At 46.8% G+C, this 27,546-nt stretch overlaps 2 protein-coding genes across 3 annotated transcripts in view; one reads left to right on the top strand and one right to left on the bottom strand.

Moving 5' to 3' along the window:
• Nucleotides 1–16,327, bottom strand: part of MFAP5 (microfibril associated protein 5) — a 44,355-nt gene extending 28,028 nt beyond the window's left edge. The window contains exon 1 of one of the 2 annotated variants that reach the window (XM_084637196.1): nucleotides 16,310–16,327. The gene's annotated coding sequence lies outside the window, so the exon portion shown is untranslated. Of the gene's footprint in view, nucleotides 1–15,799; nucleotides 15,863–16,309 lie in introns of those variants that run through there. The other variant, XM_084637195.1, reaches the window with a different exon arrangement.
• A 7,482-nt stretch (nucleotides 16,328–23,809) lies between these two features.
• The window catches only part of RIMKLB (ribosomal modification protein rimK like family member B), a 71,188-nt gene continuing 67,451 nt past the window's right edge, over nucleotides 23,810–27,546 (top strand). Inside the window, exons 1-2 of the mRNA XM_084630398.1 lie at nucleotides 23,810–24,694; nucleotides 25,638–26,155. The gene's annotated coding sequence lies outside the window, so the exon portion shown is untranslated. The remainder of the gene's footprint in view (nucleotides 24,695–25,637; nucleotides 26,156–27,546) is intronic.

Below are 27,546 nucleotides of genomic sequence, written 5' to 3'. Positions count from 1 at the left end.
AGGCACTTAGTCCTGCCATGAGTGCAAGGACTGGACTAGATGAACTCTCAAGGTCCCTTCCAGTTCTATGATTCTATGAATAAAGAAAAAGGTCACAGGCTTCTGTGACCATCTGTGACTTTTACTAAAAATATGCATGACAAAATAGGGAGCTGCAGGCTCCCCACACCACCTAGGGGAGCCTGTCTCAGAGATACAGGGTCCCCCTACTGCCCGTGGCAGGGCTCAGAGCTCCAGGGCACTCCAGCAGCCCATGGCAGCTGGGAGCTCCAGGGCACCCCAATGGCCTGCAGTGGCTTGGAGCTCCAGGGCACCCCAGCTGCACATGGCGGCTTCATGCTCTGCGGCACCCCAGCCGTCCATGGCAGCTCTGTGCTCCAGGGCTTCCGCAGCAGCCAGGAGCTGCAAAGCACCTCTATGGTAGCCAGGAGCTCACGGGGGGGGGGCACTGCCTGTGGTGGCCAGGAGCTTGGGGTCTCCCCACGGCATGGGAGCTCTGTGGCAGCTGCGAGCTTGGCCCCCACAGTTCCCAGCTGCCAGGGGTGGCAAGGGACCCTACAGCTCCCAGGAGCTGGAGGCTCAAGTCATGAAGGTCTATGAAAGTTACAGATTCCATGACTTCCATGACCTCTGTGACAAAATCGTAGCCCTAATGATGATTTGAGGACTTGGGGAGGCCTCAGCTGGAGTGCTATGTCCAATTCTGAGCACCACACTTTAGGAAAGATGTGGGCAAACTGGAGAGAGTCCAGAGGAGAGCAACAAAACTGAAAAAATGTTTAGAAAACCTGACCTATAAGGAAAAGTTTAAAAAAAAAAACTGGGCATTTTTAGTCCCTGAGAAAAGAAAACTGAGGGGAGACCTCATAAGTCTTCAAATATGTTAAGGGCTGTTATAAAGAGGATGGTGATTGATTGTTCTTCATCTCCACTGAAAGTAAGACAAGAAGTATTGGGCTTAATCTGCAGGTAGGGAATTAGGAAAAGCTTTCTAACAGTAAGGATAGGTAAGCACTGGAATAGGCTTCCAAGGGAGGTTGTGGAATCCCTGTCACTGGAGGTTTTTAAGAACAGGCGGGACAAATGCCTGTCAGGGATGGTCTCAGTAGACTTGGTCCTGCCTCAGATCAGGGGGCTGGACTAGATGACCTCTTGAGGTTCCTTCCAGCCCTACATTTCTGTGATTCTGTGACTTCAGTAACTCAGCCAGAGGTTAGGGGTCTATTACAGGAATGGGTGGATGAGGTTCTGTGGCCTGCAATGTGCAGAAGATTAGATTAGATCAGTGGTTTTCAACCTTTTATTATTTGCAGACTCCTAAAAAATTTCAAATGGAGGTACGCCAGTGTTCCCTCTAATTTTTCCCACACATGCTGAATGAATTTTGTTATGTGCACCAATATGGAGGTGATGTGTGACATAGCCGGGGTCGGGGCTGGATTTGGGCCAGGGGAGGGCACCCTGGCCGCAGCAGGTCCAGGCCAGGTCTGGGTTGTGGGTTTGGGCCGGGGCAAGGGCCCCCCTCCCCCGGCAGGTCCGTGGCTGAGTTGGGGCCGGGGAAGGGGTGCCCCTGCCCCAGCTATGGCAGGTTGGGAGCTAGTTTGGGGCTGGGGCTGGGTTCGGACTGGTTGCAGCAGGTCCCAGCTGGGCGGGTTCCCTGAGTGCCTGCACGATGCTAAATAGGCTGCTGCGTGGCCACGCACCTTACAGGGATCTTAGGTATGGACCCCTTTGAAAATCTTAGCCATAGTCTGTGGACCCCCAGGGATCTGCAGACCACAGGCTGAAAACCACTGATGTATGGTAATGACAACCTTTCACAGACCCCTTACACATAGTCTGGGATCCCACTTCCCATGGGTGCATGAATCACAGATTGAAAACCACTCGACTAGATGATCATGACGGTCCCTTCTGATCTTAAAGTCTGAGTCTGTCTCCTAGGGAACTCCTTCCTACTCATCATAGACCATGCCCTGTCTCCATTGGATAAACTCCATGAAGGATACCAACACCTAGATCATGAGGTGGTACCTCTTCCTGGAGCCCTATGACTTCCAGGTACTTCATCACCAACAGGCACACACAAATGCTGATTTCTTTTTTCGGGATGGAGGGGAGGTGGCAGGAGGAAGACTCATCTTCCAGTCTTAGCCTGAGTGTGATGGGATATATAAGCCCTACAATGGGGAGCCAAGGGTTAACAAGCAGCACTGGGCCCAGAAAGTCATGCCCATCTGTACCTGCTGGGCATGCTCACAGTGGAGGCAGAGCTCAAAAGGGAACGGCCCAGCTCAGTCAGGGTGAGCAGAGCAAGGGAGCAGTCCTACGCTGGTAGGCTGCTGGAGCAGCACACTGTCTACACCAGACCCTGTGGAAAGAGCCACCAAAAACCCCTGTGGAGACAGGGAATATGCGGGGAGGGCTGCAACTGAAGGAGAAGAGCCTCCGGATCAGTCAGTGAGAACCACCCTCCTGTCCATGAGTTCAGAAGCCAACCCTTGTTGAGGCTGTGGAGAGGGCTGAGAATGCGATAGGAAGTGACCCAGGGAGCAGGCTTGGCGGCGTCCATCCTCCAGGCCACATGTCTGAATGGCTAGCCACAGGGCCCTGGGTTGGAACCTAGTGGAGCAGGGAAGGCCCAGGTTCCCCCACTGCTGGACCCACAGGCTCTTGCTGCTAGGCAATACAGCTGGGGCTCAGACACTGAACCTCCCAGCAGAGTCTGACACATTTGGTTAATCAGTGCCCCAAGAAGAAGCAGGCTGCCCCTAGGAATGCTGACCCTGTGCCTGGAAATGTGGGGTTTCTGAGAGTGAAGCACAGAGTGGGGTGGCTGTGGCAGGGATTGGGTCCCAACAGGCTCCAGATGTCTCTGAGATGTTGGGTCTGGGGCATTAGTGCCCCTTTACAACCTGGGAGAGATGGCATTACCGGGTTTGTGGCTCCTGACTCAGTGGCCTACCAGCCTGAGCCTGACTGCGTAATAGAGACTATGGAATCCACAGCCTGGGCTGTGGCATCTGGCTTCCTGGCAAAGCCCCAAAGCAAAAAATGGCCATTGACTGTGAAGGGAGCTCCAGTTTCTGAGGATACAGCGAAGCAGGCTAGTTTGGGCAGGGTAGGGAGCACACTGCTCAGGATGCTGCTGAGGTTGGGGACATGGAGAATTCTTAGGCATTAGTTTTGCCCCCTGGATCCAGGAGCTCCTCCCATTTCTGTGACGTCCCCCCCCACACACACACACTCCAAACCCTTGAGGTCAGCAGTGACTCCGTCCCACACATTCTCAGGCTCAATGACCTCAGATTCCTGAGCCCTGAATGCCTGATGGGGGATATACCCTGGATGCTATTGATAGGTTTCTGGCTGTGGCTAAGGGGAAATTGGTTTCCTGAGCTTAGTCTCATTGTGTTGCCTGCTCCATATGCTATGAGATGTGCCTCTGTCTGAGTTTGACAAACAGAAGTGCTACAGATTGAAAAAACCTGATGATCAAAGTGCATGTCTCTTTGACCAATGGAAATGTTGGGGATTAATGGATATAGGAAAATATGGTGGTTTTGTTTGAGATTTGGGAGGGAGGAGGGGTTTTTTTGTTTCTGCCTTTTTCTTATTTTTTTCTAATGAGTACTGGTCTAATGGATACATTTGTACGTGGCTCTCTGATGTGAATGGGTGGAGGGACATTACAAAAGTTTGGCTCTTTATGAGTATCTGTCCCAGAAAAAGGTGGACACTTTTTTATTTTTTCAAGAGACCCACACAGAGGCTGGCAACCAAACTGATGGGCCGGCTGATTGGAGAGGGAATGTTTTTCTGGGTCATGGTTTCACTGCAGGTACAGGGGCTGCCTGCCTCTCTGTGGGCAACATGAAGGCTGATTGATGGTTGTGCAGGTTTTGACTGAACATCAGCATTCTTTTGAGCAGACTTCCTTGGCTCACGTAAATTGGAAGAGTGACATACTGCATCTGGGGATTTGAGTAATCTCCAACCTTCCAGTTTTTCCGGGGGCACTACTGTAGAGCCAAACTGGCTTTAATGCATTTGATATTTTGCTGGGACTTGATGATGATTTGAGTTGGAAATAGCAGGGAGTTATGAAAAAGCTGGAGAGGAACTTGCAAAAGTGAAGATGGTGTTTGCCTCAACTTTCCTTCTGAGGGCAGACGTTAGTCATTAATAATTTATCAGCCTCCATGTTGTGGCACAAATGTATTGTTTTGGATCCCCTTCCATGCTTTTAAGAAAAAGTTCAGACGGTTCTTTTGGACTTTTGCTAGGATGGCCATCATTGGCTGAGGCAGAATGGTTTGTGTCTGCCTGTTGTGCCAGGGGCTCAAGGTCTCATTGATCCTTTGAGCAGAGTCACTACTTTTTAGTTACAATCTCTGTAACAGCTGTTGTTTGAGGATAAGCCCGTTTCTTGGAAGCAAATGGCCTTTGCTTTTCTTTGGTCTGTAGGGGGTTTGGGTTCTGATCTGGAACATTTTTTCGAACCCTGGTGCCTCAATTTAGAGTGTTTGTTTTTAAGCTGAGGCAACAGGACAGGCAGCTGGAGTTCCCAGGACTGCTTGCAGAACTCCTTGTTTATAACCCTGCCATGCACATTCCTAGTCTTGTTTCTAGGAGTCTTGTCTCTTCCCTTATTGTAGCAGGTATAACAAAACTGGTTAATGTGATTAGTCTTACCATTTTACGTGGGTCTCAGCTGATATGTTGGCTGTCAAGCCTGGTTTTCACTCCGTTTGCTGGGTTGCTTGGTTTTTATCAGAGGTGGAATCAGCACTTCCTAGGGGTAATATTGCAGTTTGGACGGTTGCCTCCTTGAGGGAACCAGTCCTGATTATACTAATGCTTCTATTTTCCTGCCTGTTGATCCTGCTGTGGATTGGGATGTTGACAAGCCTAGCAGCTTGCTTGCCTTCAATGGGTCTTCTGAACTTATTTATAATATTTTAGGCCATAAGTCACTGTTTACGCTTGTGGTAAAGATATGTCATTTTTGAATGCTTGTTGATGATCCTGATACAGTATGGGGGAAAACAATTTCTGGTGGTGGATTCCACCCATCCATTCTGGTGAACTGTAAAGAAGCCTCTCATCACAAAGAAGATAGGTGATCTCCAATGGAGAATTCTTCACGGGGCTATTGCCACGAATGTGTTTGTGCAACTTTTGACTCCACAGGTGTCGGTGTCCATGTTCTTTTTGTGACACAGAGGAGACTATTTTTCATACATTTCTTATTTGGTCCAGGTTACAGCCATTATTTGTTTTACTTCAGGGTATTTTTTGTTTATTGTCCCTTGATTTTTCTCCTACTGTATTTATTTTGACTGTTAAGTTTAGGTGCACAAATAGATCTATGATATGCCTTGCAAAGTTTATTTTGGGTCAAGCAAAGATGGCCATTTTAAAAAGTATATGTAAATTATTTGGTACCGGGATTGCCGATGTTCTTTTTTGTTTTGGTGTTTGGGGTTTTTTTTAGATTTTTAGTGATTTTACGTCCTCTTCTGGAGTTTAGATATTATACACTTTTATAAGCTATTTGACTGAATAAATTGATCCAAATAGCGTATACGTGATTAGTTTATAATATATAATATAAGATATTAGTTTATAAGTTAGACTCTTGGAATTGCACTTTGTACTGTTCGGGGCTTGGCAACTGTTTTTGAATTTGTATTTTTGTTTTTGCTGTGTTTCTGCACTGATATTACTAAAAGTGTTTTAAAAGTCAAAAAGTCTCTCTCCCCATTAGCTGTTACCAGTACAGGGTGTATGAAACCAAGTGCAAGAGTCCTGTTTTCAGTAGAGGTCAATGGTACATGTATAAGGCATCTGATTTCTACCCCCCTCCCGCTCTCCCCCCCACAACCTACCTCCTCTGTTAATCTCCCATTGTATCTTTTTCTTACTACATTTCTCTCTCCTTCCCTCTGTAACTCTTTCTAGGTACTTTTTTCATATATCTCCTCCTTTTCCTTTCTCCTTTCTTTCCATCCCTGAATATCCCCAAATGTAACACTTGTTTCCATTTCCAGAAATATTTGGGGACCTGAGTGTATCATTCTTTAATGCAATTTGTTACAGTTTGAGAAGGAATTATATTTAAAGTTTATTTTCCACTAATATCCCACAGGACTTTCAAATTCCAGATATATATCCTGGTTCTGAGTCCTGGCTCCATCGCTGTGCTGTAACAAGAGGAATTCAGGATCATTTAAAGAACATAATTGAGCACAAGAGCAATGGGTAGGGAAATCATATAAATTAACTGGCTAGATGTATGTACATAGGGCTTCTGCTTTAGGGGGTTTATTAATTTCATTTTCAGGGTTTATTTTGTAACTATTTTTGAGTTCTATATAGATGTCCAAAAATCTGGGTTTTTCTGAACTTTCTCTTGGTATATACACATAATATTGTTTGAAATAGCACTACATTAAAGCACACTAGGAAATTCTAGTGTGCACCAAGAAGGGTCTACATGGCCCAACTAATGTGCAATGTGTTAGTGCATTTTAGAAATTAGATCTCTGCATAGTCTGCATTACTGCTCCATGTAGACAAGCCTTTAGCCACAAGCCAGGGAGCAGGGATATCATCTTTATACACAAATTACACTGGGAAAAGGGTGAAGTCAACATGAACTGAGTAACCATTTCCAGTTTTTATTGGGTAAACTCAAATTTATAATTTTTGGGGGGGGATTACCAATATTTATCTGTTAAAACCTAAAATCAGATGCCTTATACATGTACCATTGACCTCTACTGAAAACAGGACTCCTGCACTTTGTGTCATACACCCTATACTGGTAACAGCTAATGGGGAGTCTCCTTTAGCTTAAGTGGTTAGTTCCTGGGCTTTTGGAGCAGGAGGAATGCAGTTTCATCACTGCTGCTGCTGTGATGTTCCATGTGGAGCAAGATGACAACCATGAAGTCCTAGATGGCCACATATGTGTTTCAAGAAGAGGGCACAAAAATGTCCCAGGAACAGAGAAAGCAGGATCAGATAAACAAAGGAGAGGAGAGAAAAGCCCAGAACTAAGATGCATGATTTTCATGGAAAGCTGACAGATGGAGTGCCTGGCAACCAGCGAATCAGCTGGCAGAGAGAGTAATGACATCACCCCGTGTCCATGAGCCAGGAGTTAGAAAGCTAAGCATCCTCCCTTCACTAGCTGCTTTGCAAAATGGGCTATAGGAGGGGACTCACCCTAGGGAACTGGACTGTGGGGGGGGGGAGAGACGGCAGGAATCAGAATCTACAGGAGGAATGAGGAGCAATTTCTGCATTGCATTTGCCATTTTGGCTGCTATTAGGTAGATGGTGAAGGTAAAGAAAAAAGAGTGGAGGGAAGATAGGAGGGACAGAAAAAGAAAGGGAAAGAAAGAGTTGTGTGATCATTCATATCATAACTTGAACCCACTTAAACAGCCTTGCCTTAAAATTTTCAAAATGTTTTGTGAGCCTGAGGGAGCAAAGCTATGACCTCCCCTCCCACCACTGGAATATCCTCCCTCTCCACTCTCAGCTGACCAGCTTCCCTACCCCTTCCCCTAACAGGACCTGAGGCCTCCCTATTTATTGTTGCTCACTTGGAGATGGTGCTCAGTGACCTTCTTCCCCTACTACTGCCTCCTGTACCTCACAGCTCCTTCCTTTGATCTTGGGAGGCATAAGCTGGCCAATCATCCCCCATCTCCTGGGTTCAAGGGAGCTGCCAGGCATAGTCACAGTCCTGTAGCCAATCCCAAGGAAGGAAGGGTAGGAAGTAGCCCAAGGTCCCTCATTAATAAGGCAGCAGGAGATGGAAACCTTGTAGGGGAAGGCAGTGCCCCATGAGGCATAGAGTTGTAACCCTCACTGGTTCTCTAGAAACTGCATGCTAACCCAATCATTCATAGTGCACAGGTCCGAGGGAAATCCTCAAAGTGTCCTAGTTACCACACCAGGCCTGGTGGGGCGCTACCTTCCCCTACTGGTGCAGAGCTTCTGCAGTGGGTGAGCCAGCACTTTCCACCCTTAGAGAGCCTTCGGACAAGCCACCACTGGGGATGAAAAATTAAGTCAGTGGCTAGCTGGTCCTTCCCACTTCCAGCCCTTCCAAAGAGCTGGGAAGGAGACAACTGGTCCCAGGAGGCAGCGAAAGGAGTGCAGAAGGTGGGAGGAATTACAGGAGTCCTGCAGTCATTAGGGGAGCTAATGAGGCATTCTGGGCTACACTGCTATCCATCTGTTCCACTGGCGCCAGCCAATGCAATTCTTTATATATGGCCAAGACTGGGGTTTAGATGAGGGCTAGTTAGCATCAACTCAATCCAGACAAGAGAGAGGAGATGCCAATAAGGTGATGAAACAACAAAGAGAAATAGTGGAGGTGATACCTGGCACCTGGGTAAAAAGTCTCTTGGAGCCTTTGCTGTTTCTAGATCTCAAGCCAGCAGTGATGTCCCTGAGTGCTTCTGTCCACCTGTGCTTGTCTAGGAGGTGGAAACTTTTTCTCTTGAAGCTGGACCTCATTTCAGTAATTCAGGCCTTTGCTCTCTAGGTTGAATCACTGTAATGTGCTATACAGATTGAGTTCCTGAAAAGCATTTAGAAACTTCAGATAGCACAGAACGTGTTTCACATAGGGACCATATTACACCTGTGTGCCACATAAAAAAATTCAAGGTGGTTGGTTTTGATCTCTAAATCTTTTTGTGGTTTGAGTCTCTTATAACTCAGAAACCACCTACCTTCTCATTGTGTTCTCCACAACAGCCGAAATCAGACATTGCACTTGGGTTAATAACCCTCAGTTTTAAACCTCTGGGGAGCTATGTGCAGGCTGTTCTTAGTGAGGGGTCATCAACTTGGATTCAGTTTCCTCCACACACACCCTCTCCTTTCCCCTCCAACTTGGTCCAACAGGGTCTGAGGTTTTTGTATTTCTGGGCAGGCTGCAAGGCTCATTTGCTTACCCAGGGGAGTTGGAAGCTTGGGGGTTGATGGAGAATGACTTTGTGATATTAGTTAGCATTGGTTTAGCCTTCAATGCCAATGAATTTATTGCTATTTATTGTGAATATTCTTGGAGGCAATTCAATATTTTATAAATAGGACAACTGTAAATGAAAAAAGTATAGAGGATGGTGCCCTTGCACTTAGTGGACACTGGAGGGAGCTACAGCACTCCACATATCCTAGTTCACTATGATTACATTTCATATACCTTCAGAGCTAGGGTCCCTAGTCAATTTAATTTTTTATGGCTCCTCCTTTAAACCTCGCTCTGCTTCTGAGTGATCTGGTTCTGCACCTCTTTAGTTGGGAGGTTTTGGGGGAAGAAGAATCTGTGATTTTTCTCCACAGTCCTTCCCCATGAAACTTGATATTTCAGGAGATCTGATCACCTCCAGGAAACTCAAAAATCTCCCTCTATTTCTGCCTATCTCCCCTCTTTCTCTCACTCGGCTGCAGGCATCTTACCCCAGCAAAGTAGATCTGGGGGACCTCCAAGTTAACCTTGGTGGATGCATGTCATGATATGGGTGACTCGAGGGAAAAGTGCCAACCCCAGTGACCCAATATAATGCTAGGGGGTGCTGTGCCACAGGGAAACTCTCCCCTCTGAGTCATAGGGGTGTTCAGATCCCCAAAGCTTTAGTGTGGTTTGATGGGGTTCCACGTGTCAAGGAGTAGTGTGAATGGCTCAGCAAGGGGTGTTCTTCCCTCTTGAGTCAGTACTGACCCTAACGTCATAACATGTTGCTAGGGAAGTTGTCATGCAGGCAATGTAATATTTTCATTGCAAAACAAAACCAACTGCCCTGGGGCAATTCAAACTCTCATGATGCTTTCCACCCCAGAGATCACTGCTTTTCAGTGAGCGGGCGAATGATCCCTGAGTATAAAGTCTGTAATGCATTTGGGAAGCCATCAGTTTCAGCTAATTTCATTCTCTCTATCTCTGCATCTCCCTGGCCTTCACATACACTTGTAACTTAATGCCTGGTTACTATGTCTCAGCAATGAGAAATTAATGAGTTTCTGTAACCTGTTTCAATGTAACACTGTGTGTTCATTTGAGTCAGGGTAGGCAAGGGGAATATTCCTGGGAGCCAGAAAGTTTCTTATAGGATCGATTATTACTTGAGCTCTGATACCATCTTTTGAGTCATTCCCCTATTGTGCCCTGTGCTGGCAGTAGAGATGGACCTAAGCCACAGAGTTCAAAGCCAGATCCAATCTTCTCCTAAATTTGGGGTATTTAGATCGGGGCTTGTGTTCACCCCAGTCTAAAGATGGGGACAGCTATGAAATTCACATCTTCAAAGTTCAGGGGAGTTTGGTCCTGATCCTTTTCTGTTTCGCAGGTGATTGTACCTTTACTGTGATGGCCTTGAGGATGTAGAACTCTCTCCACCTGGACCTCTGCTTCATCAAGACCAGTTCTGATGGGCTGGAAAACCCTTCTGGGAGCCCACAAGGGAGGCTGAGAGTGTTCAGCCAATATGCATTCAGCTCCTCACTCCTGCAGCTTCACATACCATAGCCAAGCATCCTTCTTTGTCACATGGGATGCAAAGCCCCCATGTTTGGCCAAGTGTGTTGAAATTCTCAGAGCTCAGACATATCACCTCCCCCCACCCCCCTCAGTGAGATAGGAGGAAGTTGTTCCAGTGTTTCCTTTCCTCCCTAGCTCCCTGCTTGAAGGCTTCCTCCTCCTTTCTTCCTGGGAGCTTCTTCTGCCCAAAGGAGGACTTCCTTTCCAACCCCCAATCCAATGCATGTTCTTACTCAGTGTATAGCATCTTTTAGAATTGCCACTTCCTGGAGCTGTACTGGTGTAAAACATATATACACACACATTAAGGGGTTGCTATGGAGTAATTTACCTCAGTTTTGAACTAGGGTAAGTTGCAGCAGTGCAGAATGATCTGCACCAGCATAAACCATGTCGACATTAGATGTTTGCACTGGTGCAGCTCCCAGATGGCTACAATTCCAGTGTTGTCAAGGCCTAAATGTAGACTTCACTGATGTTTTAATCATTCATCTCTTTTATCTAACTCTGCAGCTATCTTTGAAGTGCCCCAGTAGCTCACAAGAGTGAGGAGGAGAGGGAGAGGGGGCACTTTGTAGAAAAGATCATTTTTATTGTCCACTAATAATATCCTCATCTGTAGTTGTTCCTTCATTTAGAATTAAAAGGTGTGTTAATCCCATCTAAATGTGGCTGTGGAAAATATTTACATTCACTTCAGAATATGTTTGTTTTGCTTAATAAAAACACTTAAAAATTCAAATGATCTCCTCTCATCAATCTATTCCCCTCTCCTTATAGATCACTCTTCAGCTCCCTCTTTCCTTCTGTCACTTGTGTCCTTCACTGTCTTTCTTTGTTTCTTCCTGTGTGTTTTTTTTTATCGTTTTGTTCTGTATCTGTCTTTTCTCTCTCCCTGTTTTTTCTTCCTCTGTTCCTCTTCCCCAGCCCTTTCTCTCTTTTCTGTGCTCTTTCTTATGGTTTCTCTTGCTGTATGTATCTTTTTGTACCTCTCTCACTGTCTGTCTCCTTGGTTTCCTTTCTGTCACTTTCACTGGAATGTTGGCAGAGACATTATTTTCAAAGAAACACAGGAACTGACTGACTAAATAAAGTATCTAGGAATGGGGCAGGAGGTTTCTGTTCTAGAAGGGTCTGTATTCCAAGAGCCCCTTCTCCCTTTTTAGCAAAGGAGACTTACATTCCATGCCCACCCACAATCCCATTCAGAGTCAGGATCTCCCCCTCCACTCGCACACAGACCTTGGCCAGGAGTGATGGATTGCACTGCAGTAAGGGCTGGGATCACTGCAGGCAAGGGAGGAGTAGTCACACTGCCAGCATCAGGGCAGGAAGGAGAGAGTGGGGACTGAGCACAAGAGGAGAGGGGGCGGAGATGTCTGGGAGGGTGTGTGTTGTGCGTCTGCAGACTACTGCACCATTCTGACTTTGGCTGAGCATCTTGGAGAGCAGAGGTCTGAAAGATAGAGCCAAAAGAGGCACAAGGCAGAATGAGCTCTGGCAGCAGATGGAGGCTGCCACAAGGGCAATAGGAGAATGGCTGAGAGAGAGAGAGAAATGAATGCATTCTTATGTGGTACAATAACCATATAACAATACACAATAGTACTAGAGCTCTCTCTATTTCTGTTGCTGAAACTATAGCAGGCAGGGCTATGGCATAAATGTAGAAACATACAAAAGGTCAAATGATGCAAACTGAACAGTATATTAAACATATTTTCACTGTACTCAAGAGGAAGATGACAATATGATCTTTGGCCAGAGTCAAGGTGCATCAGTAGAGCTATGCATAGGTCTCAGTGTAGGAATAGCAGGAGGTGCTGCGGGTTAAAACCAAGATGAAAGAGCTGAGCTGCTGGGGGTGGGGTAAGAGGAAGCATGATGGAATAACAGGAGGCGCTGCAGGTAAAGAGTGAGGTGCATAGGAGGAACTGGTAGCTTGAGGCAGGACTGGACTAGCAAGGAGTGCTATGGGTCAGGATTGAGGGGGCACTGGAAGAGTTTTGGGTGGGGTTCCCAGGACTGCAACACCTTGTGGAGCTGGTAAGGCCGGAACTACTGACGTTCTTTGAAGCGGGTGGGGATGGTGGGGGAAGAGTTGGCTGAAAAAGTTTATGCCCTCATGAATTCTGGCAGAGGCAACGAGAACATGCTCCCTTTGCTGGATGCATTTATAAATAGAAGATGACCCCCCACCCACACATACACAGTAGCAATTACAATGAATATAGCATGGATAATTTTTGCCTAGCACATTTCCCTTCCTCCCTTTTCTCTTCCTTTCTTTCCTTTCTGCCTCTGTTTTTTTCTCTATTTTCTCCATCTGTTTCTTACTCCCTGTCCAGATTTCTTTCTGGCTGCTTCCTCTCCCCTTCTTTTAACATCTTGCACTACATTCTTTCATCATCCTTTCTTCATCAGCCTCTCTGTCATTTATTTCATCCATCCTTTTCTATCCCTTCATCTTACTCTCATTTCTTCCATCAATTTCTTTCTCTCCCCTCAGGCTTGATTCTCCACTGCCTACACCATGTGACATCTTACACACACACCATTTTGCCCAGATAAAAATAACAACCCCGAGTTCAAAGCAGTGGAGAAACAAGCCCGGAATCTCTTCTACTTTCTTTCTGTTGGAGACACATGAGAAGATCTCACACAGGCATGCATGGGAGATACAGATGGTGGGGGGAAGGACTGTAAGGAGATTGAGGGTGTGTCTGGTATTCATGCAATCAGCCTGCAGGAGGCTGCCTGGCCCCTGCAACTCCTCCCAGTGACTCCCACACAATTCCCTTTCCTCTGTTTCAGATGCTTCTCACACGCTCCCCGCTCTGGCCATTCCCCCCTCCCACCACCATCCTTTGCCGACATCACACTGCACCAACTACAGCTGCCAGCTGCAGTGACCTACTTCTGCCCACTCTGCAAAGTATCTCTTTCTCCTCCAAACCTTCACTGGCTGCAGCAGAAGAAAAGGGAGCAGAGTCACTCCACACCCCAATCAACCTCCTAATAATTGCTTGTGTAATGCTCCCCCCACAGGGAATAGAAGATCCTAGAGACACCCCCCTGGTCCTGACAATTTGCTGCTTCTGTTTAGTGCAGGCAAAGGGCACTGAACATATAACCAGGAGACAGTTTAAAGAGAATCTGATGGAGTGATCACTCCCTGCAATGAGTTTAGTCTCAAAAGCTCCTCACCCCCATCTAACTCATCGTCTAGTGCAATTGTCATACCAGATGTAAAACATCATGGGAACTGGGATAACCCCAGGGGCTCTTTAACATGCTCTATAAAGCCCTTTGGCTCGTAGGGCAAATGTTTATCATCCCTTTTCCGGTCCTGCCCCTAAGACACAGCACTCTGCGCCTGCATCAAACCATGCCCACCAACCCTTGAAATACCATCAACATTCAGCGAAGGACAATGTGGGAAAGAGATGGAGGCCCAGAACAAGACAGTCAAACAGAGAAAAGAGAATAGATGGCAAGAACAAGAGAGGGAGAGACAGAAAGAAGGAACTTTCCCAAGGCTGAAATAGAGAAAGAAAAAAGTAGAAAGAAACAGAAAGTGAGAGAAGGAATTAGAGAAGAGAGAGGGCCAGAAAGATGCAAGGGGGGAAAGAGGCCTGAAGGAAAGAATGATCGAGAAAAAGAAAATGAGAAAGACATGGAGAGATAGAAAAAGAGGGAGAGAGATGGGGATGCAGAAAATTGAAAAGAAAAGGACAAGGTTGATGATAGAGGATACATAGAAGCCCATCCCACCGTCCACCTTCTACATCTTGGGGTCTCATCAAAAAAACCCTCTCAAAGTGCTGCTGAACACCTCAAACTGCCACCATCAATCGCAGCCCATTTCTGTGCCCCCTAAATTAAACTTGCTCTCAAAGGCCACCATATTCCTCCCATCTCTCTAACTCCCCAGTATTATTTCCTTTCCCTGCAGTGCCATTTTAGCAGCAGCTGCACTGTTCTTCCTCATGGGACTGACTACTGGCTGGTTAAGCAGTGGACTTGAGATCAATCTATGTCAGTGGTTATCAAATGTATGTGATTGGGTCCCCCTTCTTTGTATCTGTAGTCATTCCCCCACCCCCTCCCCAAGTACATATACCACCACCCAGCTCTGAAGGCAGAATGCAGAGCAGCAGCTGCTAGCTGACCACCCAACTCTGAAGGCAGCACTGAGCCAGCAGGAGCACAGAAGTAAGGGTGGCAATGTGAAAAGTTATATTCACCAGTGTCACGTTTCACAGCAGACTTTGCACCCCATTGCCACCCTTACTTCCTCACTGCTACTGCCATCCTGGAGTTGACAGCTGGAGCTCCGTCCTCTCCTGGTGTGGGATTTGTGGGGACTAGGGGAAGGAGAGCCAGAGCTTCGGCTGCCTTCTGGTGAGGGATGGGGTGGGGGAGAAGGAGAGCCCAAGCCTGGCTGGCGGGGCTCCAGCTGTTCCCTTTATCCCTGCCTCCCGGGTGTGCATGGCCCTTCTGCAGGAGCCCCAGCCACCTGGGGCTGACAGCCAGAGCTCTTACACACACACACACACACACACAAAGCACACAGCTGGCGCCTCCTTTGACACATTCCTGCACCTCCCTTGGGAGGCGCTCCCCCCATAGTTTGAGAACCGTTGACCTACATGATTCTCCAATTCTATCCCTATGTGTCTATTTGTAACTCTGTCTGCCTGATGATCTCTTTCCCTTTTTCTAAAGTACACAAAAGTATGGTATCACAAGCTTCTGGCCTTTTTAAGTTACCAGCCAAGCAAAATGTGCTGTCTAGTCCCCACACCCTGAGCCCTCAAATGGCTATAATCAGACAGGGTAAGCCTTGTTGTGTCACATCTAGCCCATTTCTCCGGGGACCAGTGCAGGACGACAGTTACTTTCCAGGGTTTTGTCCACTAGTCCTAGTTTTAAATGACATGAGCAAATCAACTTTCCTGGGGAGACTCTGTTCCACAATCTAACAGACCTTATCCCTGGGTTCAGTTCCATCCCATTATTTCTAGTTTACACCACACAATTCTTCTCCCTCCTAGGAGTCTGTGCCCTTCACATGCTTAACAGATGGGTTATGGTGCCCTCCCCAAGCCCATTAGTTAAGCTACACCCAGCTGTACAGATTGAATGTCTCCAGCTCTGGAATTCAGGAGGGGAAAGAAACAGGCACGAAAAAGAGAAAAAATTTAAATAGATATAAATTAGCAGCACCTTTTCCAGCTCCTCTCTCTCCTCCGCCTCCCTCCTTCTCCCCCCTGCTTCAGCCGATCTCGTCCCCCCCCCCCCGTCCCCCCCGATGCGGCCCCACCCGTCCTGCCTGCGTCTCTAAGTACCGCGTAGGCATTTTGTGAGCTAACTCGGTGATTCTGCCCAGCGCGCACTGAGCTCCGGGGAGAGATGGAGGAGAGCAGCGGGAGGGGGAAGGCAAAACGGGCGTTTAGCCATTCTGACTCTGACTGCAGAGACCGGGCTGCTGGGGCCGGTTCTAGCCGGCTGGCACTGGGTGATGTGCGGGCTGCAGGGAGCTGAGTTGCTACTGCCGTTGCTGCTTCACAGCTATTGCTGCAGGGGGAAGTATGGAGGGTTTAGATGCGCACATACAATACAGTGCACATAAACAACCAGCTTACACGCTGCTACACCATGCAATGACACAAATGCAGTCACGTACTCACACTAAGCAAGGCTAATGTACGCATACTCACACTGTAATATACTCACACGCACTCCTTCGTGAGCACTCCTATACAATAATATACTGGCACGTACGCTAGTGCACCCCCACGCACTAACACACCCAGTCACATAGCCACGTGCACACTAACATCCCATGCACTAAGAAAAGGAGGACTTGTGGCACCTTAGAGACTAACCAGTTTATTTGAGCATAAGCTGTAGCTCAGGAAAGCTCATGCTCAAATAAATTGGTTAGTCTCTAAAGTGCCACAAGTCCTCCTTTTCTTTTTGCGAATACAGACTAACACGGCTGCTACTCTGAAACATCCCATGCACTGACATGCTCAACATCATGCACCACTGCACACTAGTACACCCCACCCTTTCAATCACAGACAAATGCCCTCTTATACACCCTGATTATAGCAGGGGCTATAGTGAAGGTTAAAACTAGGTTTCTGTTTAAAGCGTGACTCTAGTAAGTACTCTAAAAATCTACACTGTTCTCAGATTGTTTTTGTATTCATAGTCACACATAGTCACAATAGCCACCCAAGTGATTACACATGGTCACATGACAAGCCTACCCATATGCACATGTACATGAGAGCGCCAAATAAATTAATCTCTATCCGTGGGTTGCAGATCATAGAAATGAATTGCCTGCTCTCAACCTTTCTTCCCATTCTGCAACTCCCCATTCACCTTCCTGTCTCCAGACTTCCGTGCAATTTCCCTCTGCCATTCCCTCCTAACACTGATTTTTTTTGCTCCTCCCCTCCCTAGGGTCAAGTGGTTTCCTCACTGATTTGTTATACATACTGGTGTGCAGTTGGCACACTCCTAACCCTAGCCTGTCATGTGAAAAAGCACAACACAGTAGGTGGAAGTAGGTTTGTCACACACATGTGGTTGCTGCGTGGAGAGGGTCTATCATAAACGTGTGGACATTGGTTGGGAACATCTGTCACACAGTGGGGTACAGCAGGGTTGGGAGTGTGATTGCCATCATGGGCATAAGGAATGTAGGGCAATGGGCTGGGTTTCTCCTAGGTGAGGTGGGAGTTGGATGGTGTGTCACATATGGGGGCACAGAATAATAGGCTGGTTGTGTCTCATGCACTGGAGAGGAGGTTACTGAGTTGAGTATCATAGCCTTGAACAGGGGTGGTCAACCTGAGCCTGAGAAGGTGCCAGAATTTATCAATGTACATTGCCAAAGAGCCACAGTAATAGGTCACAGAGTAGCAGCTGTGTTAGTCTGTAATCGCAAAAAGAAAAGGGAGACTAACAAATTTATTTAAGCATAAGCTTTCATGAGCTACAGCTCACTTCATTGGATGCATTCTGTGGAAAATACAGTGGGGAGATTTATATACATAGAGAACATGAAACAATGGGTGTTACCATACACACTGCAACCAGAGTGATCACTTAAGGTGAGCTATTACCAGCAGGAGAGTTCGAGGGGGGGGGGGGGAACGACCTTTTGTAGTGATAATCAAGGTGGGCCATTTCAAGCAGTTGACAAGAATGTCTGAGGAACAGTGGTGGGTGGGATAAACATGGGGAAATAGTTTTACTTTGTGTAATGACCCATCCACTCCCAGTCTCTATTCAAGCCTAAGTTAATTGTATCCAGTTTGCAAATTAATTCCAATTCAGCAGTCTCTCCTTGGACTCCATTGCAATTAATTTGCAAACTGGATACAATTAACTTAGGCTTGAATAGAGACTGGGAGTGGATGGGTCATTACACAATGAACACACACACACACACACACCCCGGCCCATTGGAAAGTTGGCACCTGTAGCTCCAGCCCGGGAGTTTGTGTCTATACAAGGAGCCGCGTATTAACTTCTGAAGAGCCGCATGTGGCTCCGGAGCCACAGGTTGGCCACCCCTGGTTTTGAATGAGGATGTCTGGTGACTAATAGGGTGTGTCATAGCTAAGAGGCATGGGCATGCATGGGTGGTACTGAACAGGGGCCTTTGCCTTGCCTTCTATTTCTTATTTATTTATTGCATCATCCAAACAGGCAGAAATAGTACTATGTTACGTAGGTGACCAACTGAATAGTTAAGGTAAACATTTCACAAGAAAGAACTCATAGCCTGAAATGTATTGGCATAAACCTTTGGGCAAATACTTGTGAAAAACATATGCATTCACTACAATCCAAATAGATTTGAAAAGGATTAGTGAACAGAAAAAGAAGCATTAATGTATTTCCAATTAACTGTTCCAACATTTCCATCAATACCAGAATGTACAGACAGGAGTTTTCCACCACATTTCTTATCAAAATCCAACACATCCAATGATACACACACAGAAGAGTTTATATATGAAGCCTTCTGACATGCTAATAACACCCTCTAAATTTGGGACTAAGTTGTGTTTCAAGACCAAAGTGCTGTCTTGCATTTTTAGTGATCCTAGTGTCAAGAGATGTTTCATGAAAGCAACTATGAAATCTTATTCCAGATACACAGAGGTGCTGGAACAGTCCTTACATTATACATATCAGGCATTATACCACGTCTTGCTATCAACATAAGCTGAGCAAGGGAAAAAGCAAAAAGAAAGGTGACCATGATGCTCACTGTGCAGTGGGGTCCATTATTCATTAATTAGCTTTTGTCCAATTAGAGTTAATAATATTATATTGATTGCCCTAATGGTAAAGCTGACATTGTTCTCTGGTGCATTAGCACAGAGGGTAAAGGTTACCATAAAACTTTCTGTTTGAATCATCCCCATTTCTTTGACTTAGGACCAGGCCTGTAGTTGCTGAGAGAGACCTCACCTTCATCAGCCTAAAAAGCTTTGTTTTCCTCAAGAGGGAATGTACAACACCCCCATCGAGTTCATTTGCCCAACAGCACAGGAGCAACAAGGACTGAACTCTTCACGGTCTCTCCATCCACTGCCATATGAAGGGCCCTACCAAATTCAGGGTCCATTTTGGTCAGTTTCACAGTCATAGGGTTTTTAAAATTGTAAATTTCATTATTTCAGCTATTTAAATCTGAAATTTCATGGTGTTGTAATTGTAGGTAATCTGACCTAAAAAGGAGTTGTGATGGGGGAGGAAGGTTGCAAGATTATTGTAGGGGCGGTATGCTACTGCTACCCTTATTTATGCACTGCTGCTGGCGGCGCTGCGGCCTTCAGAGCTGGGCAGCTAGACAGTAGTGGCTTCTGGCTGGGAGCCCAGCGCTGAAGGTAGAGCCACAGCCAGCAGCAGCACAGAGAGGATGTCATGGGGTGGTTTTGCCACCCTTACTTCTGCGCTGCTGCCTGCAGAGCTGGGCCCTCAGTCAGCAGCCACCACTCTCCGGCCGCCCAGCTCTGAAGGCAGCAGTGCAGAAGTAAGGGTGACATGGTATGGTATTGCCACCCTTACTTCTGTGCTGCTGTTGGCAGGGTGCTGCCTTCAGAGCGGGGTACCTAGCCAACAGCCGCTGCTCTCTGGCCGCCCAGCTCTGAAGGCAATGCAGAAATAAGGATGGTGATAGTACGAACCCCCGCAACTCCCTTTTGGGTCAGGACTCCCAATTTGAGAAAACTGGTCTCCCCCATGAAATCTATATAGTATAGGGTAAAAGCACACAAAATACAGATTTCACAGTCCGTGACACGTTTTTCATGGCCATGAATTTGATAGGGCCCTAGCCATGTGCCAGGGAACAAGATTGACAGACAGGAGCCTCTGGCCTACCATCCCGACAAACAGCAGAAAGACCCTTCGACTGTCTACAGACAAGGGCTTAACTCCCAGATAGTGAAACACTCTCCTGAGGACAGGCTACCTCAGCCCAGCCCAGCATCAGAACAAGGTTGTCGGTCCAGCAGTCAAGGAATGTGTGTGATAGAGTTCAATGTACCTCAAGTCCAGCAGCCAAACAACAGGTAATAAGGACCTCCATCTTAAGGCTACATCTTCCATTCCAGAGAGACAGGCAGGTAGGTGGAAGGATGGGCACAAGTTCAGTATCAGAACACAGCTTGTGGGTGATGTCCAGCAGTAACTCCCAGACCTGGGCTCTCACCTGAGGTCAGAGGACCAGGCTGAGAGATCCCAGCAGGCTTGAGAGGGAGCTCAGCAGCTTTGTGTTCACCATACTGAGATTCTTTCCAATAGTCAGAGCTCCTTCCTCCTTTTCATACTCCTCATAAGCAAATTTTCATACATACGGACAAAATTCCACTTATTCCATGATTTCCCCACTGTGGAATTCATCCCTTGCCACAAAATTTTGCTCCAGTAGCTCAGCTTTTATTTCAAAACAAATATGGTTTTAGTCATTAGGATTGCAAAGACAACTTCAGAAATGTGAACCAAACATGAACGGATGTAGTGACGCCTGCCTTAGGGCTTGTCTATATGGAGAAATTTACCAGTATAATTTATACTACTGCCAATACAGTAGAACTTCAGAGATACAAACACCAGAGTTACAAACTGACCAGTCAACCACACACCTCATTTGGAACCAGAAGTACACAATCAGAGAGCAGCAGAGACCAAAAAAAAAAAAAAGGAAATACAGTACAGTACTATGTTAAACGTAAACTATTAAAAAAATGAAGGGAGAGTTTAAAATAAAGATTTAACAAGGTAAGGAAACTGTTTCTGTGCTTGTTTCATTTAAATTACGATAGTTAAAAGCAGCATTTTTCTTATACATAGTAAAGTTTCAAAGTTGTATTAAGTCAATTTTCAGCTGTAAACTTTTGAAAGAACAGCCATAAAGTTTTGTTCAGAGTTACGAACATTTCAGAGTTACAAACAACCTCCATTCGTGATGTGTTCGTAACTCTGAGGTTCTACTCTATAATCAGTATAACTAGAGTGCTATAATTATTTTTCCCTGTGTTGACACGCCCTTAAACTGCAGACAGCCTGAAATGATAGCTCTGAAACATGTGAACTCAGTGCAGAGTTCAATTCCTAAAAAGAGAAGTGCCGGAAAGCAAAATTTCACTACAGAGGTGCTGGCCACCCATACTGCAAAATACAGAGGGAAATAAATAACCAATAATCATTAGTTCACTTAAAATTTATCAGAAGCATGAATGCTATTCCAGCTCCCCAAAAAAGTGCTGGGGTGACATCTGGGGCATTCTTGCATGCTTTGAACAGTAATTCAGTGCAATCATTAACTCTGTTTTCCCAAGATGCTACAGAATTCAGCAATTTTGTCGCATAATTTGCCATTTTGTTGCAGCCAGGTGCCCAGCATTTTTGGTTTTGTTGTTGTTTGTGTCCCTACCCTGCTGGGACTTGCCTGCAGCTTTCTCTTGCTCTTCAGCTTTCCCCACAACAGTGAATTAAATGGATTATATAGTACATCTTTCCTGTACTGCTAAATGGAGCAAGGCAGCAGGATGCCATGGAGACAGAACTGACATCCAATTTGCAGCCATGGAATAGGGAAACTGGAAGGGTAGGCTGCCAACCTGGGCTGTCTGGAGAACAGTGCTTCAGATGAGGCCTAGGCAATTAAGGACATAGGCCACTGAAGTCAACTGAGCTCCCCTCTTCTATGGCGCACATTTGGAAGGAGGTTCTGAGCCAGACTGCTTGGACAACAGCCTGGGAACTGAGGCCTGGGGAGTGGAGCCAGGTTGCTTTGGAGAGCCCAGCAAACAAACATCTTCAAAAAAGTCACTGTTGAAAATAATCAACAATGTTTACATCAGTGAGTATTTTTAACTGTGAGCCATACATCTGGCTGGGGGAGGCAGGGTAGAAGGAGGGGGGCTAGGAATAAAGAGTATTACATGGTAGTAAAATAAATTTGCATTGCAGTAGAGTTTTGGGGTTTCTGCCAGATAATTTGGGGGTTCATGCTGCAGAAAATGGGCCCATCATGCCACAGAGTACATGGAGTCTTTTGTATGGAATATGCATGACACACCCGTATCCAGGCGATCCCTGCGGCTGCAGGATTCACAGCTGGAATGGCTCTGGGTGTGTCATGTATGCTGATGGTAATTGGAATGGGTTTTTCATCCATGGGGACATAGACAGCATCAGTCATTCAGGTGGAAGAGCAGGGCACTTGGTTGAGATGGGTCTATCACATGCTTGGGAGGTGGAGAGAAGCAGGATGGACGTGTTACATGCATGGCAGTGTGGCTGTTTGGGTGTATCACACATTGGGGACAAGGCATTGAGATAGGTATGTCACATTTGTGAATGCTAGAGATGGCAAGTTATGTGTGTCACATCTTTGGTGGAGTCAGGCAGTGATTGGGCATACCTCAGAAGGCACAGGTTGAGAGTATTACACATGCAGGCTGGTGGGTTGGGAATGTCACACATGACAGAGCAAAGGGCGGTAAGTTGGGCATATCAGATGTGTGGTGATGAAGGTCAGCCATCTGGATGTGTCACATGTAAGGGTGTCCAGAGGTAGATTGGTAGGAATCTTATCTCTGTGGGAATGTGGGGTCGCAGGATGGGTGTGTGTGTCATGGTTTTGATAGTGTGTTAGATGTTAGACACGAGTGGCCAGTTAAGTGTATCATATACTCATTGTGATGCTGTGCAGTGTATTGGATGTTTCAGATGTGGGGGAGCATAGGACAGCTAATGTTTTGGGCATGTCACGCATGTGAGGGAATGAAGGGCAGCATTGGTGTATTGGATGCATCACACATGGGATAAAAGGTATGAGGGAGGAATGTTACATTTGTATGGATGGGCCTGGGACAGCATGTTGGGAGTATAGGTTGGTGCGAGTGGGAGTGCATGGGGACAACAGATGATGCGTTAGGTGTGTCATGTGATGGCAAAGGATGTCTAGTGTGTTCACGTTTGGGGATATGGGTCAGGACAGTCAGTATGTTAGGTGTGTAGTACGTGTAGTGCATAGAGGGTAGACAATTAGGTGTATCACAAGTGTGGGTATGAGGGGAAGCATGAGAGGTGTGTCACACATGTTGGTGGGCAAGGGGCTGGCTACTGTATTGGGTGTGTCAGAAGAACCATTTATTGCCAACAGTATTACTGTGTCAGGCACATGGGTGAAATGGGGTGGTGTCTGTGTGTCACGCTCATGTCAGTCTGTGTGAAACATGGTGGGTAGGTGATGGCAGGCGTAGTGGGTGTGTCGCTCAGGTACGGGTAGAGGTGACTGGGTGTGTCATACGTCAGGGCAGCAGGATGGGTGTCTCACACTTGTGTTGGCCATGCAGGGTGGTGGGCTGGGAGTGCCCAACAGGGCAGTGGGATGGGTGTGTCACGGGGGGGCAAGAGGGTCACACGTGGCTTGGCTGAGTTGGGTCAGGCGTGTCCCACATGCGCAGGGCGTGCAGGGTGGCATGTCACACGCACTTAGCCTGGGGCCTCACACTCAGAACAGGCCTGTGACAGGCAAGCGGGGTGACCAGGAATAACCTGGGGCTACCTCTGGGTTGGAGGCTGGTGAGAGGGGCGGGGCCGGAGTGGGCACTGCACAGAGTGACGGTTATTCCCGCCCCGGGCTCTGTTGCCCCGGCGCGCTGTGGCGCGTGGGCTGCTGGAGGCAGCGCGGGCTGCAGGACGGGGGCGGATGCCTCGGCGCCTCTCGCGCAACCTGAGGCAGCCGCGAGCCGCTGCGGCGCCGAGGGGGGATTCTGCCCAGTGCGCGTGCTCGCCCAGCGGCCACCCCTCTCGTATGTTAGCGTTCGCGGCCTCGCGCGCTCCCGCTGGGCCGGCTCAGTCGGGCCCCAGCCAGCTCAGGAGGCGGCGGCGGCGGCTCTGCGAGTGGAGCATCCGCAGCAGGAGCAGCGGGGGGAGGAGGGCGCAGCAGGGAACAGCCGAGTCCGGGCTGCCGCCGCTCCCCGTCAGAGGGGGCGGGAGAGAGCGGAGGGGGCCGAGGGAAGGGGCGACCGTCACCCCCTCACCCAGCGTCGCCGAGCGACTCCTGCTGTCGGGGGAGGGGGCGAGTCTCCACGGGGCCCCTTCCAGCAGCCCGGTCGCCGCGCCGCGCCCCCAGCCTGGAGGGCGGGCTGGGCCGCTGGGGACCTCGGGGGGCGGTTGTTCTTTCCAGCCTGGTTGTAGCGGGTGTGAAGGCCAGGGGCGTGTGTGGCGGGGACCTCAACTGCGGACCAGATGGGGGACGTTTGGGCGGGTTGATTAGCTGCCCCAAGTAGCATGAATAATTTGGGGGGAGGGAGGGCTGCTGTGGATAGCTATTGCTGGGGGCATGGCCGGGAGCCTCTTTCTCGGTGGGTGGGTTAATTAGTGGCCGGTTTTCTCGGGATTATCCCTCTTTTCTCTCCATTTCCCCCCTGGTTTCCACTGGTTTAGTTGGGTCCCATATGTGTATTTTACACTGTCCCTGGCGGAGAAGGGGAGAATTTTAAATTCTCCATCCCCAACTTTCCAACCATCACACACAATCCTGCCCGGGAGGACAGAAGCAGCGGCCAGGTTTGTGTCTTTAAAAAACCACGTTTCTTCTGGCTTGAATTTGAAATCGTGCTGTGTCCTCCACCTCAGACTCATATCCGCTGTGATAATTCTGTATCTGTGTGGTATTTATTTGTGTGCTTTAATATCTGCATTTACGCACTCGTGCTTGCAGGCGTCTGTGTATATTCACATGCATCAACGTGTAAACAGATATTAAAACCTTTTTGTACATAAAGGTATGCAAATATGGGGTTTTTTTTGTATGCTTTTAATATGTTTGCATTGTATCACATACTTCTAACAAAACCCTTTTAACTGGGTTTCTTTTTCTCTTGTTGCCTTTTTGATTTTTAAAAGGATAATTGTGTAGTGTTAACTTCTAGGATCAGGCACTTACAATATATAGTGCCAAGGACGATGAACAGGCTGTACAAGTATTTAATTTTATAATAATTAAATGTATTGCGTCATATAAGCAAACACTTTTTAGAAATTAATTTTATCTTTTGGTTATTTGCTTCTGTTTAGAAACCACTGGGCTTTAGGAGGTTGTGATTTCATTCACATGAGTATGCTTCTGACCTTAAACATGGTTCTGTTAATCTAATTTTTGTCTTGATTGGGTTCAAAATGTGATATTTAAAGTGTGTAGAATAAAATTTTATTCTTTTAAAGCATAGAATTTTCTGCCTGTATTAAGATAGATAGATTTATCTGCATTAAACACACAATTGCCCAAGTGGAACCTCATTTGTTTCCTTTTAAGACTTCTAATTTCATATATTTATGTAAATTATTTTGTTTTACTTAAAGTCATTCCCCCCAAAATTATATCGGTCTGATTTTTGCTCAGCTTTTTCTTAGTGTCTTGCATCTCTCATTCTCTTTTCTCCAGGTTGCAATCTCATTTCCTGTTTAGTAGGTTGGGTTTTTTATGTCTAATATGTCTTTCTTTCCATAGGTGTTGGTGATTCCAGACTCAGACAGTTAGGGGTTCAGTTCTGAGGAAGCAGAGACGCGAGGGGCTTATTGGATTGAATCTATTTTTTTGCGCAGGCTGCCACAGCTCTACATCAATATCTTCACTTCTCTTCCCCACCCTCCTCTCCCCCGAGGGGGGGAGGAGCTGGGAATCACTTTTAATATCCCCCACCCCTTCCCCAACATACCTTGGTCCCTGGGGGCACAAGCCAGGCATCACCCATTGTAGTACCAGGAGAACATAATCCTCATCGCTCCTTTCCTGGCTTTGGGGGCTCCAGCAGGACACTGCTCCCTCCCCTGGAGTGCAGATCAGAGAGGCCCTGAGAGGACTTCATTAGCACCCTCTTCTCAGGGGGCACCAAGGAAAGAGAGGTACCAGCAAGCCTTCACCTCACTGAGAGAGCCAGGACTGAAGTACCAGTTATTGGGGGCACTGAAAGAAGCACCCATCTTTGACAACCCTTCATCTCCTACCCCCTACTCACCAAACCTCTGGTAAGTCATACCACATTCATTCATTCAATGCTTTTTTCCCCTCCCCCACTGCTACAAGAGAGGCATGCACAGAGATTGAGAGCAGGGTGGGGGAAGGGATCTGAGAGAAGTGGCTATGTACATGGATCGGGAAAGGGGGGTTTATATCACACACCCACTCTGCAGGGTGGTGGTGGTGGTAAGGACAGAGGCATGCTGGTCTCAAAAAGCAATGGGGAATTTATACATTATGCGCATACTAAAGAGGAGTGCAATAGCTGCGACAGCTATGAGAGAAAGGAGATGTTTACAGGTCAAGTGGTGGGGGGCGTTAATGTTGACCAATATCAGCTTTGTAAGGCAGGGAGGCAAGGGAATAGATTCCTCATTGGCCATCAGAAACTGGGGTGTATGGGTGAAGAATGTTATCATCTACTTACAAGCCTGGAGAGATGAGGAAAGAAAGGGGGCGGGGATGTGTGTGTCTTGAGGGCGATTGTGGAGAAGGGCTGCTGGTATCTAAGATTACTCAGTTGAAGGGAAGAGATTGAACAGATAAAAGTAGTATGGGATTCAGTCAGAGGATCCAGTTGAGTATTTGCCTATCTGCAGGAGAGGGCATACTGGGAAGGAATTGGGGGAGGGGGGTGAAGAAGGAAGATGATTTTATTTTGTGCCCTTCTGCAGTCTGTTTATCAGTATGCTTAATATATTCCTTCCTCCATTGACTGCAGTGATCTCTACAAAAATCCAAGGGGGGTGAGGAAGAGGGATGTGTGAGTACAGTGCATATGCTTTCAAAGAGGTGTGCTTTGGATTCACCTGCCTGCAGTGATTTTAAATTGTATAATGTATATACGGGGAAGGTAGATGACATGCAGGAGTGATGGACAGATTGCACTGCTACTATTCAGGATACCATGGCCTGTTCGTTCTTTTTTCTTTTCTTTTTCTTTTTTCTTTTCTTTTCTTTTTCTTTTCTTTTTTCTTCTGATTCCATTGTTTTTGTAGTCTTTTCTAAAGCCCTTGAAGCAGTCATGTTTGTACACGATCTTATAAAAACTGCAACTAATTCTTATTTCTGTAATAAAGGGACCCTACTACTTGTGGTTGTCCCTGGGCATCCCTGTTTAGCTGTAGTGACAAGAGAGAGGGTAGCATTTGTTTACTTTTTTATTTTAAAGTAATATAATAAATGGTCAAAAGCTTTCTTTTTAATAAGTCCTTATCTGTGAATATCTTTCCTATTGGAAAGTCTTGATGCATAACTATTTGTAAGTTTTTTCTTAGGTGCTGATTGCCTTGGTAACTGTGCACAGAAGGTAGAATTAGCTAAGTTTTGTACTTCAATTTAAATTGTTTTTGATAGTGTTCTTCTTTCAGCATGACATAAAGAGCAGTTCTGGTTCCAT

Source organism: Lepidochelys olivacea, assembly GCF_965140295.1.
Source record: "Lepidochelys olivacea isolate rLepOli2 genome assembly, chromosome: 1".
Classification (NCBI taxonomy): Eukaryota; Metazoa; Chordata; order Testudines; family Cheloniidae; genus Lepidochelys; species Lepidochelys olivacea.
The sequence above is the reverse complement of the archived record's forward strand: the minus strand, read 5'-3'. Positions and strand labels throughout refer to the sequence as shown.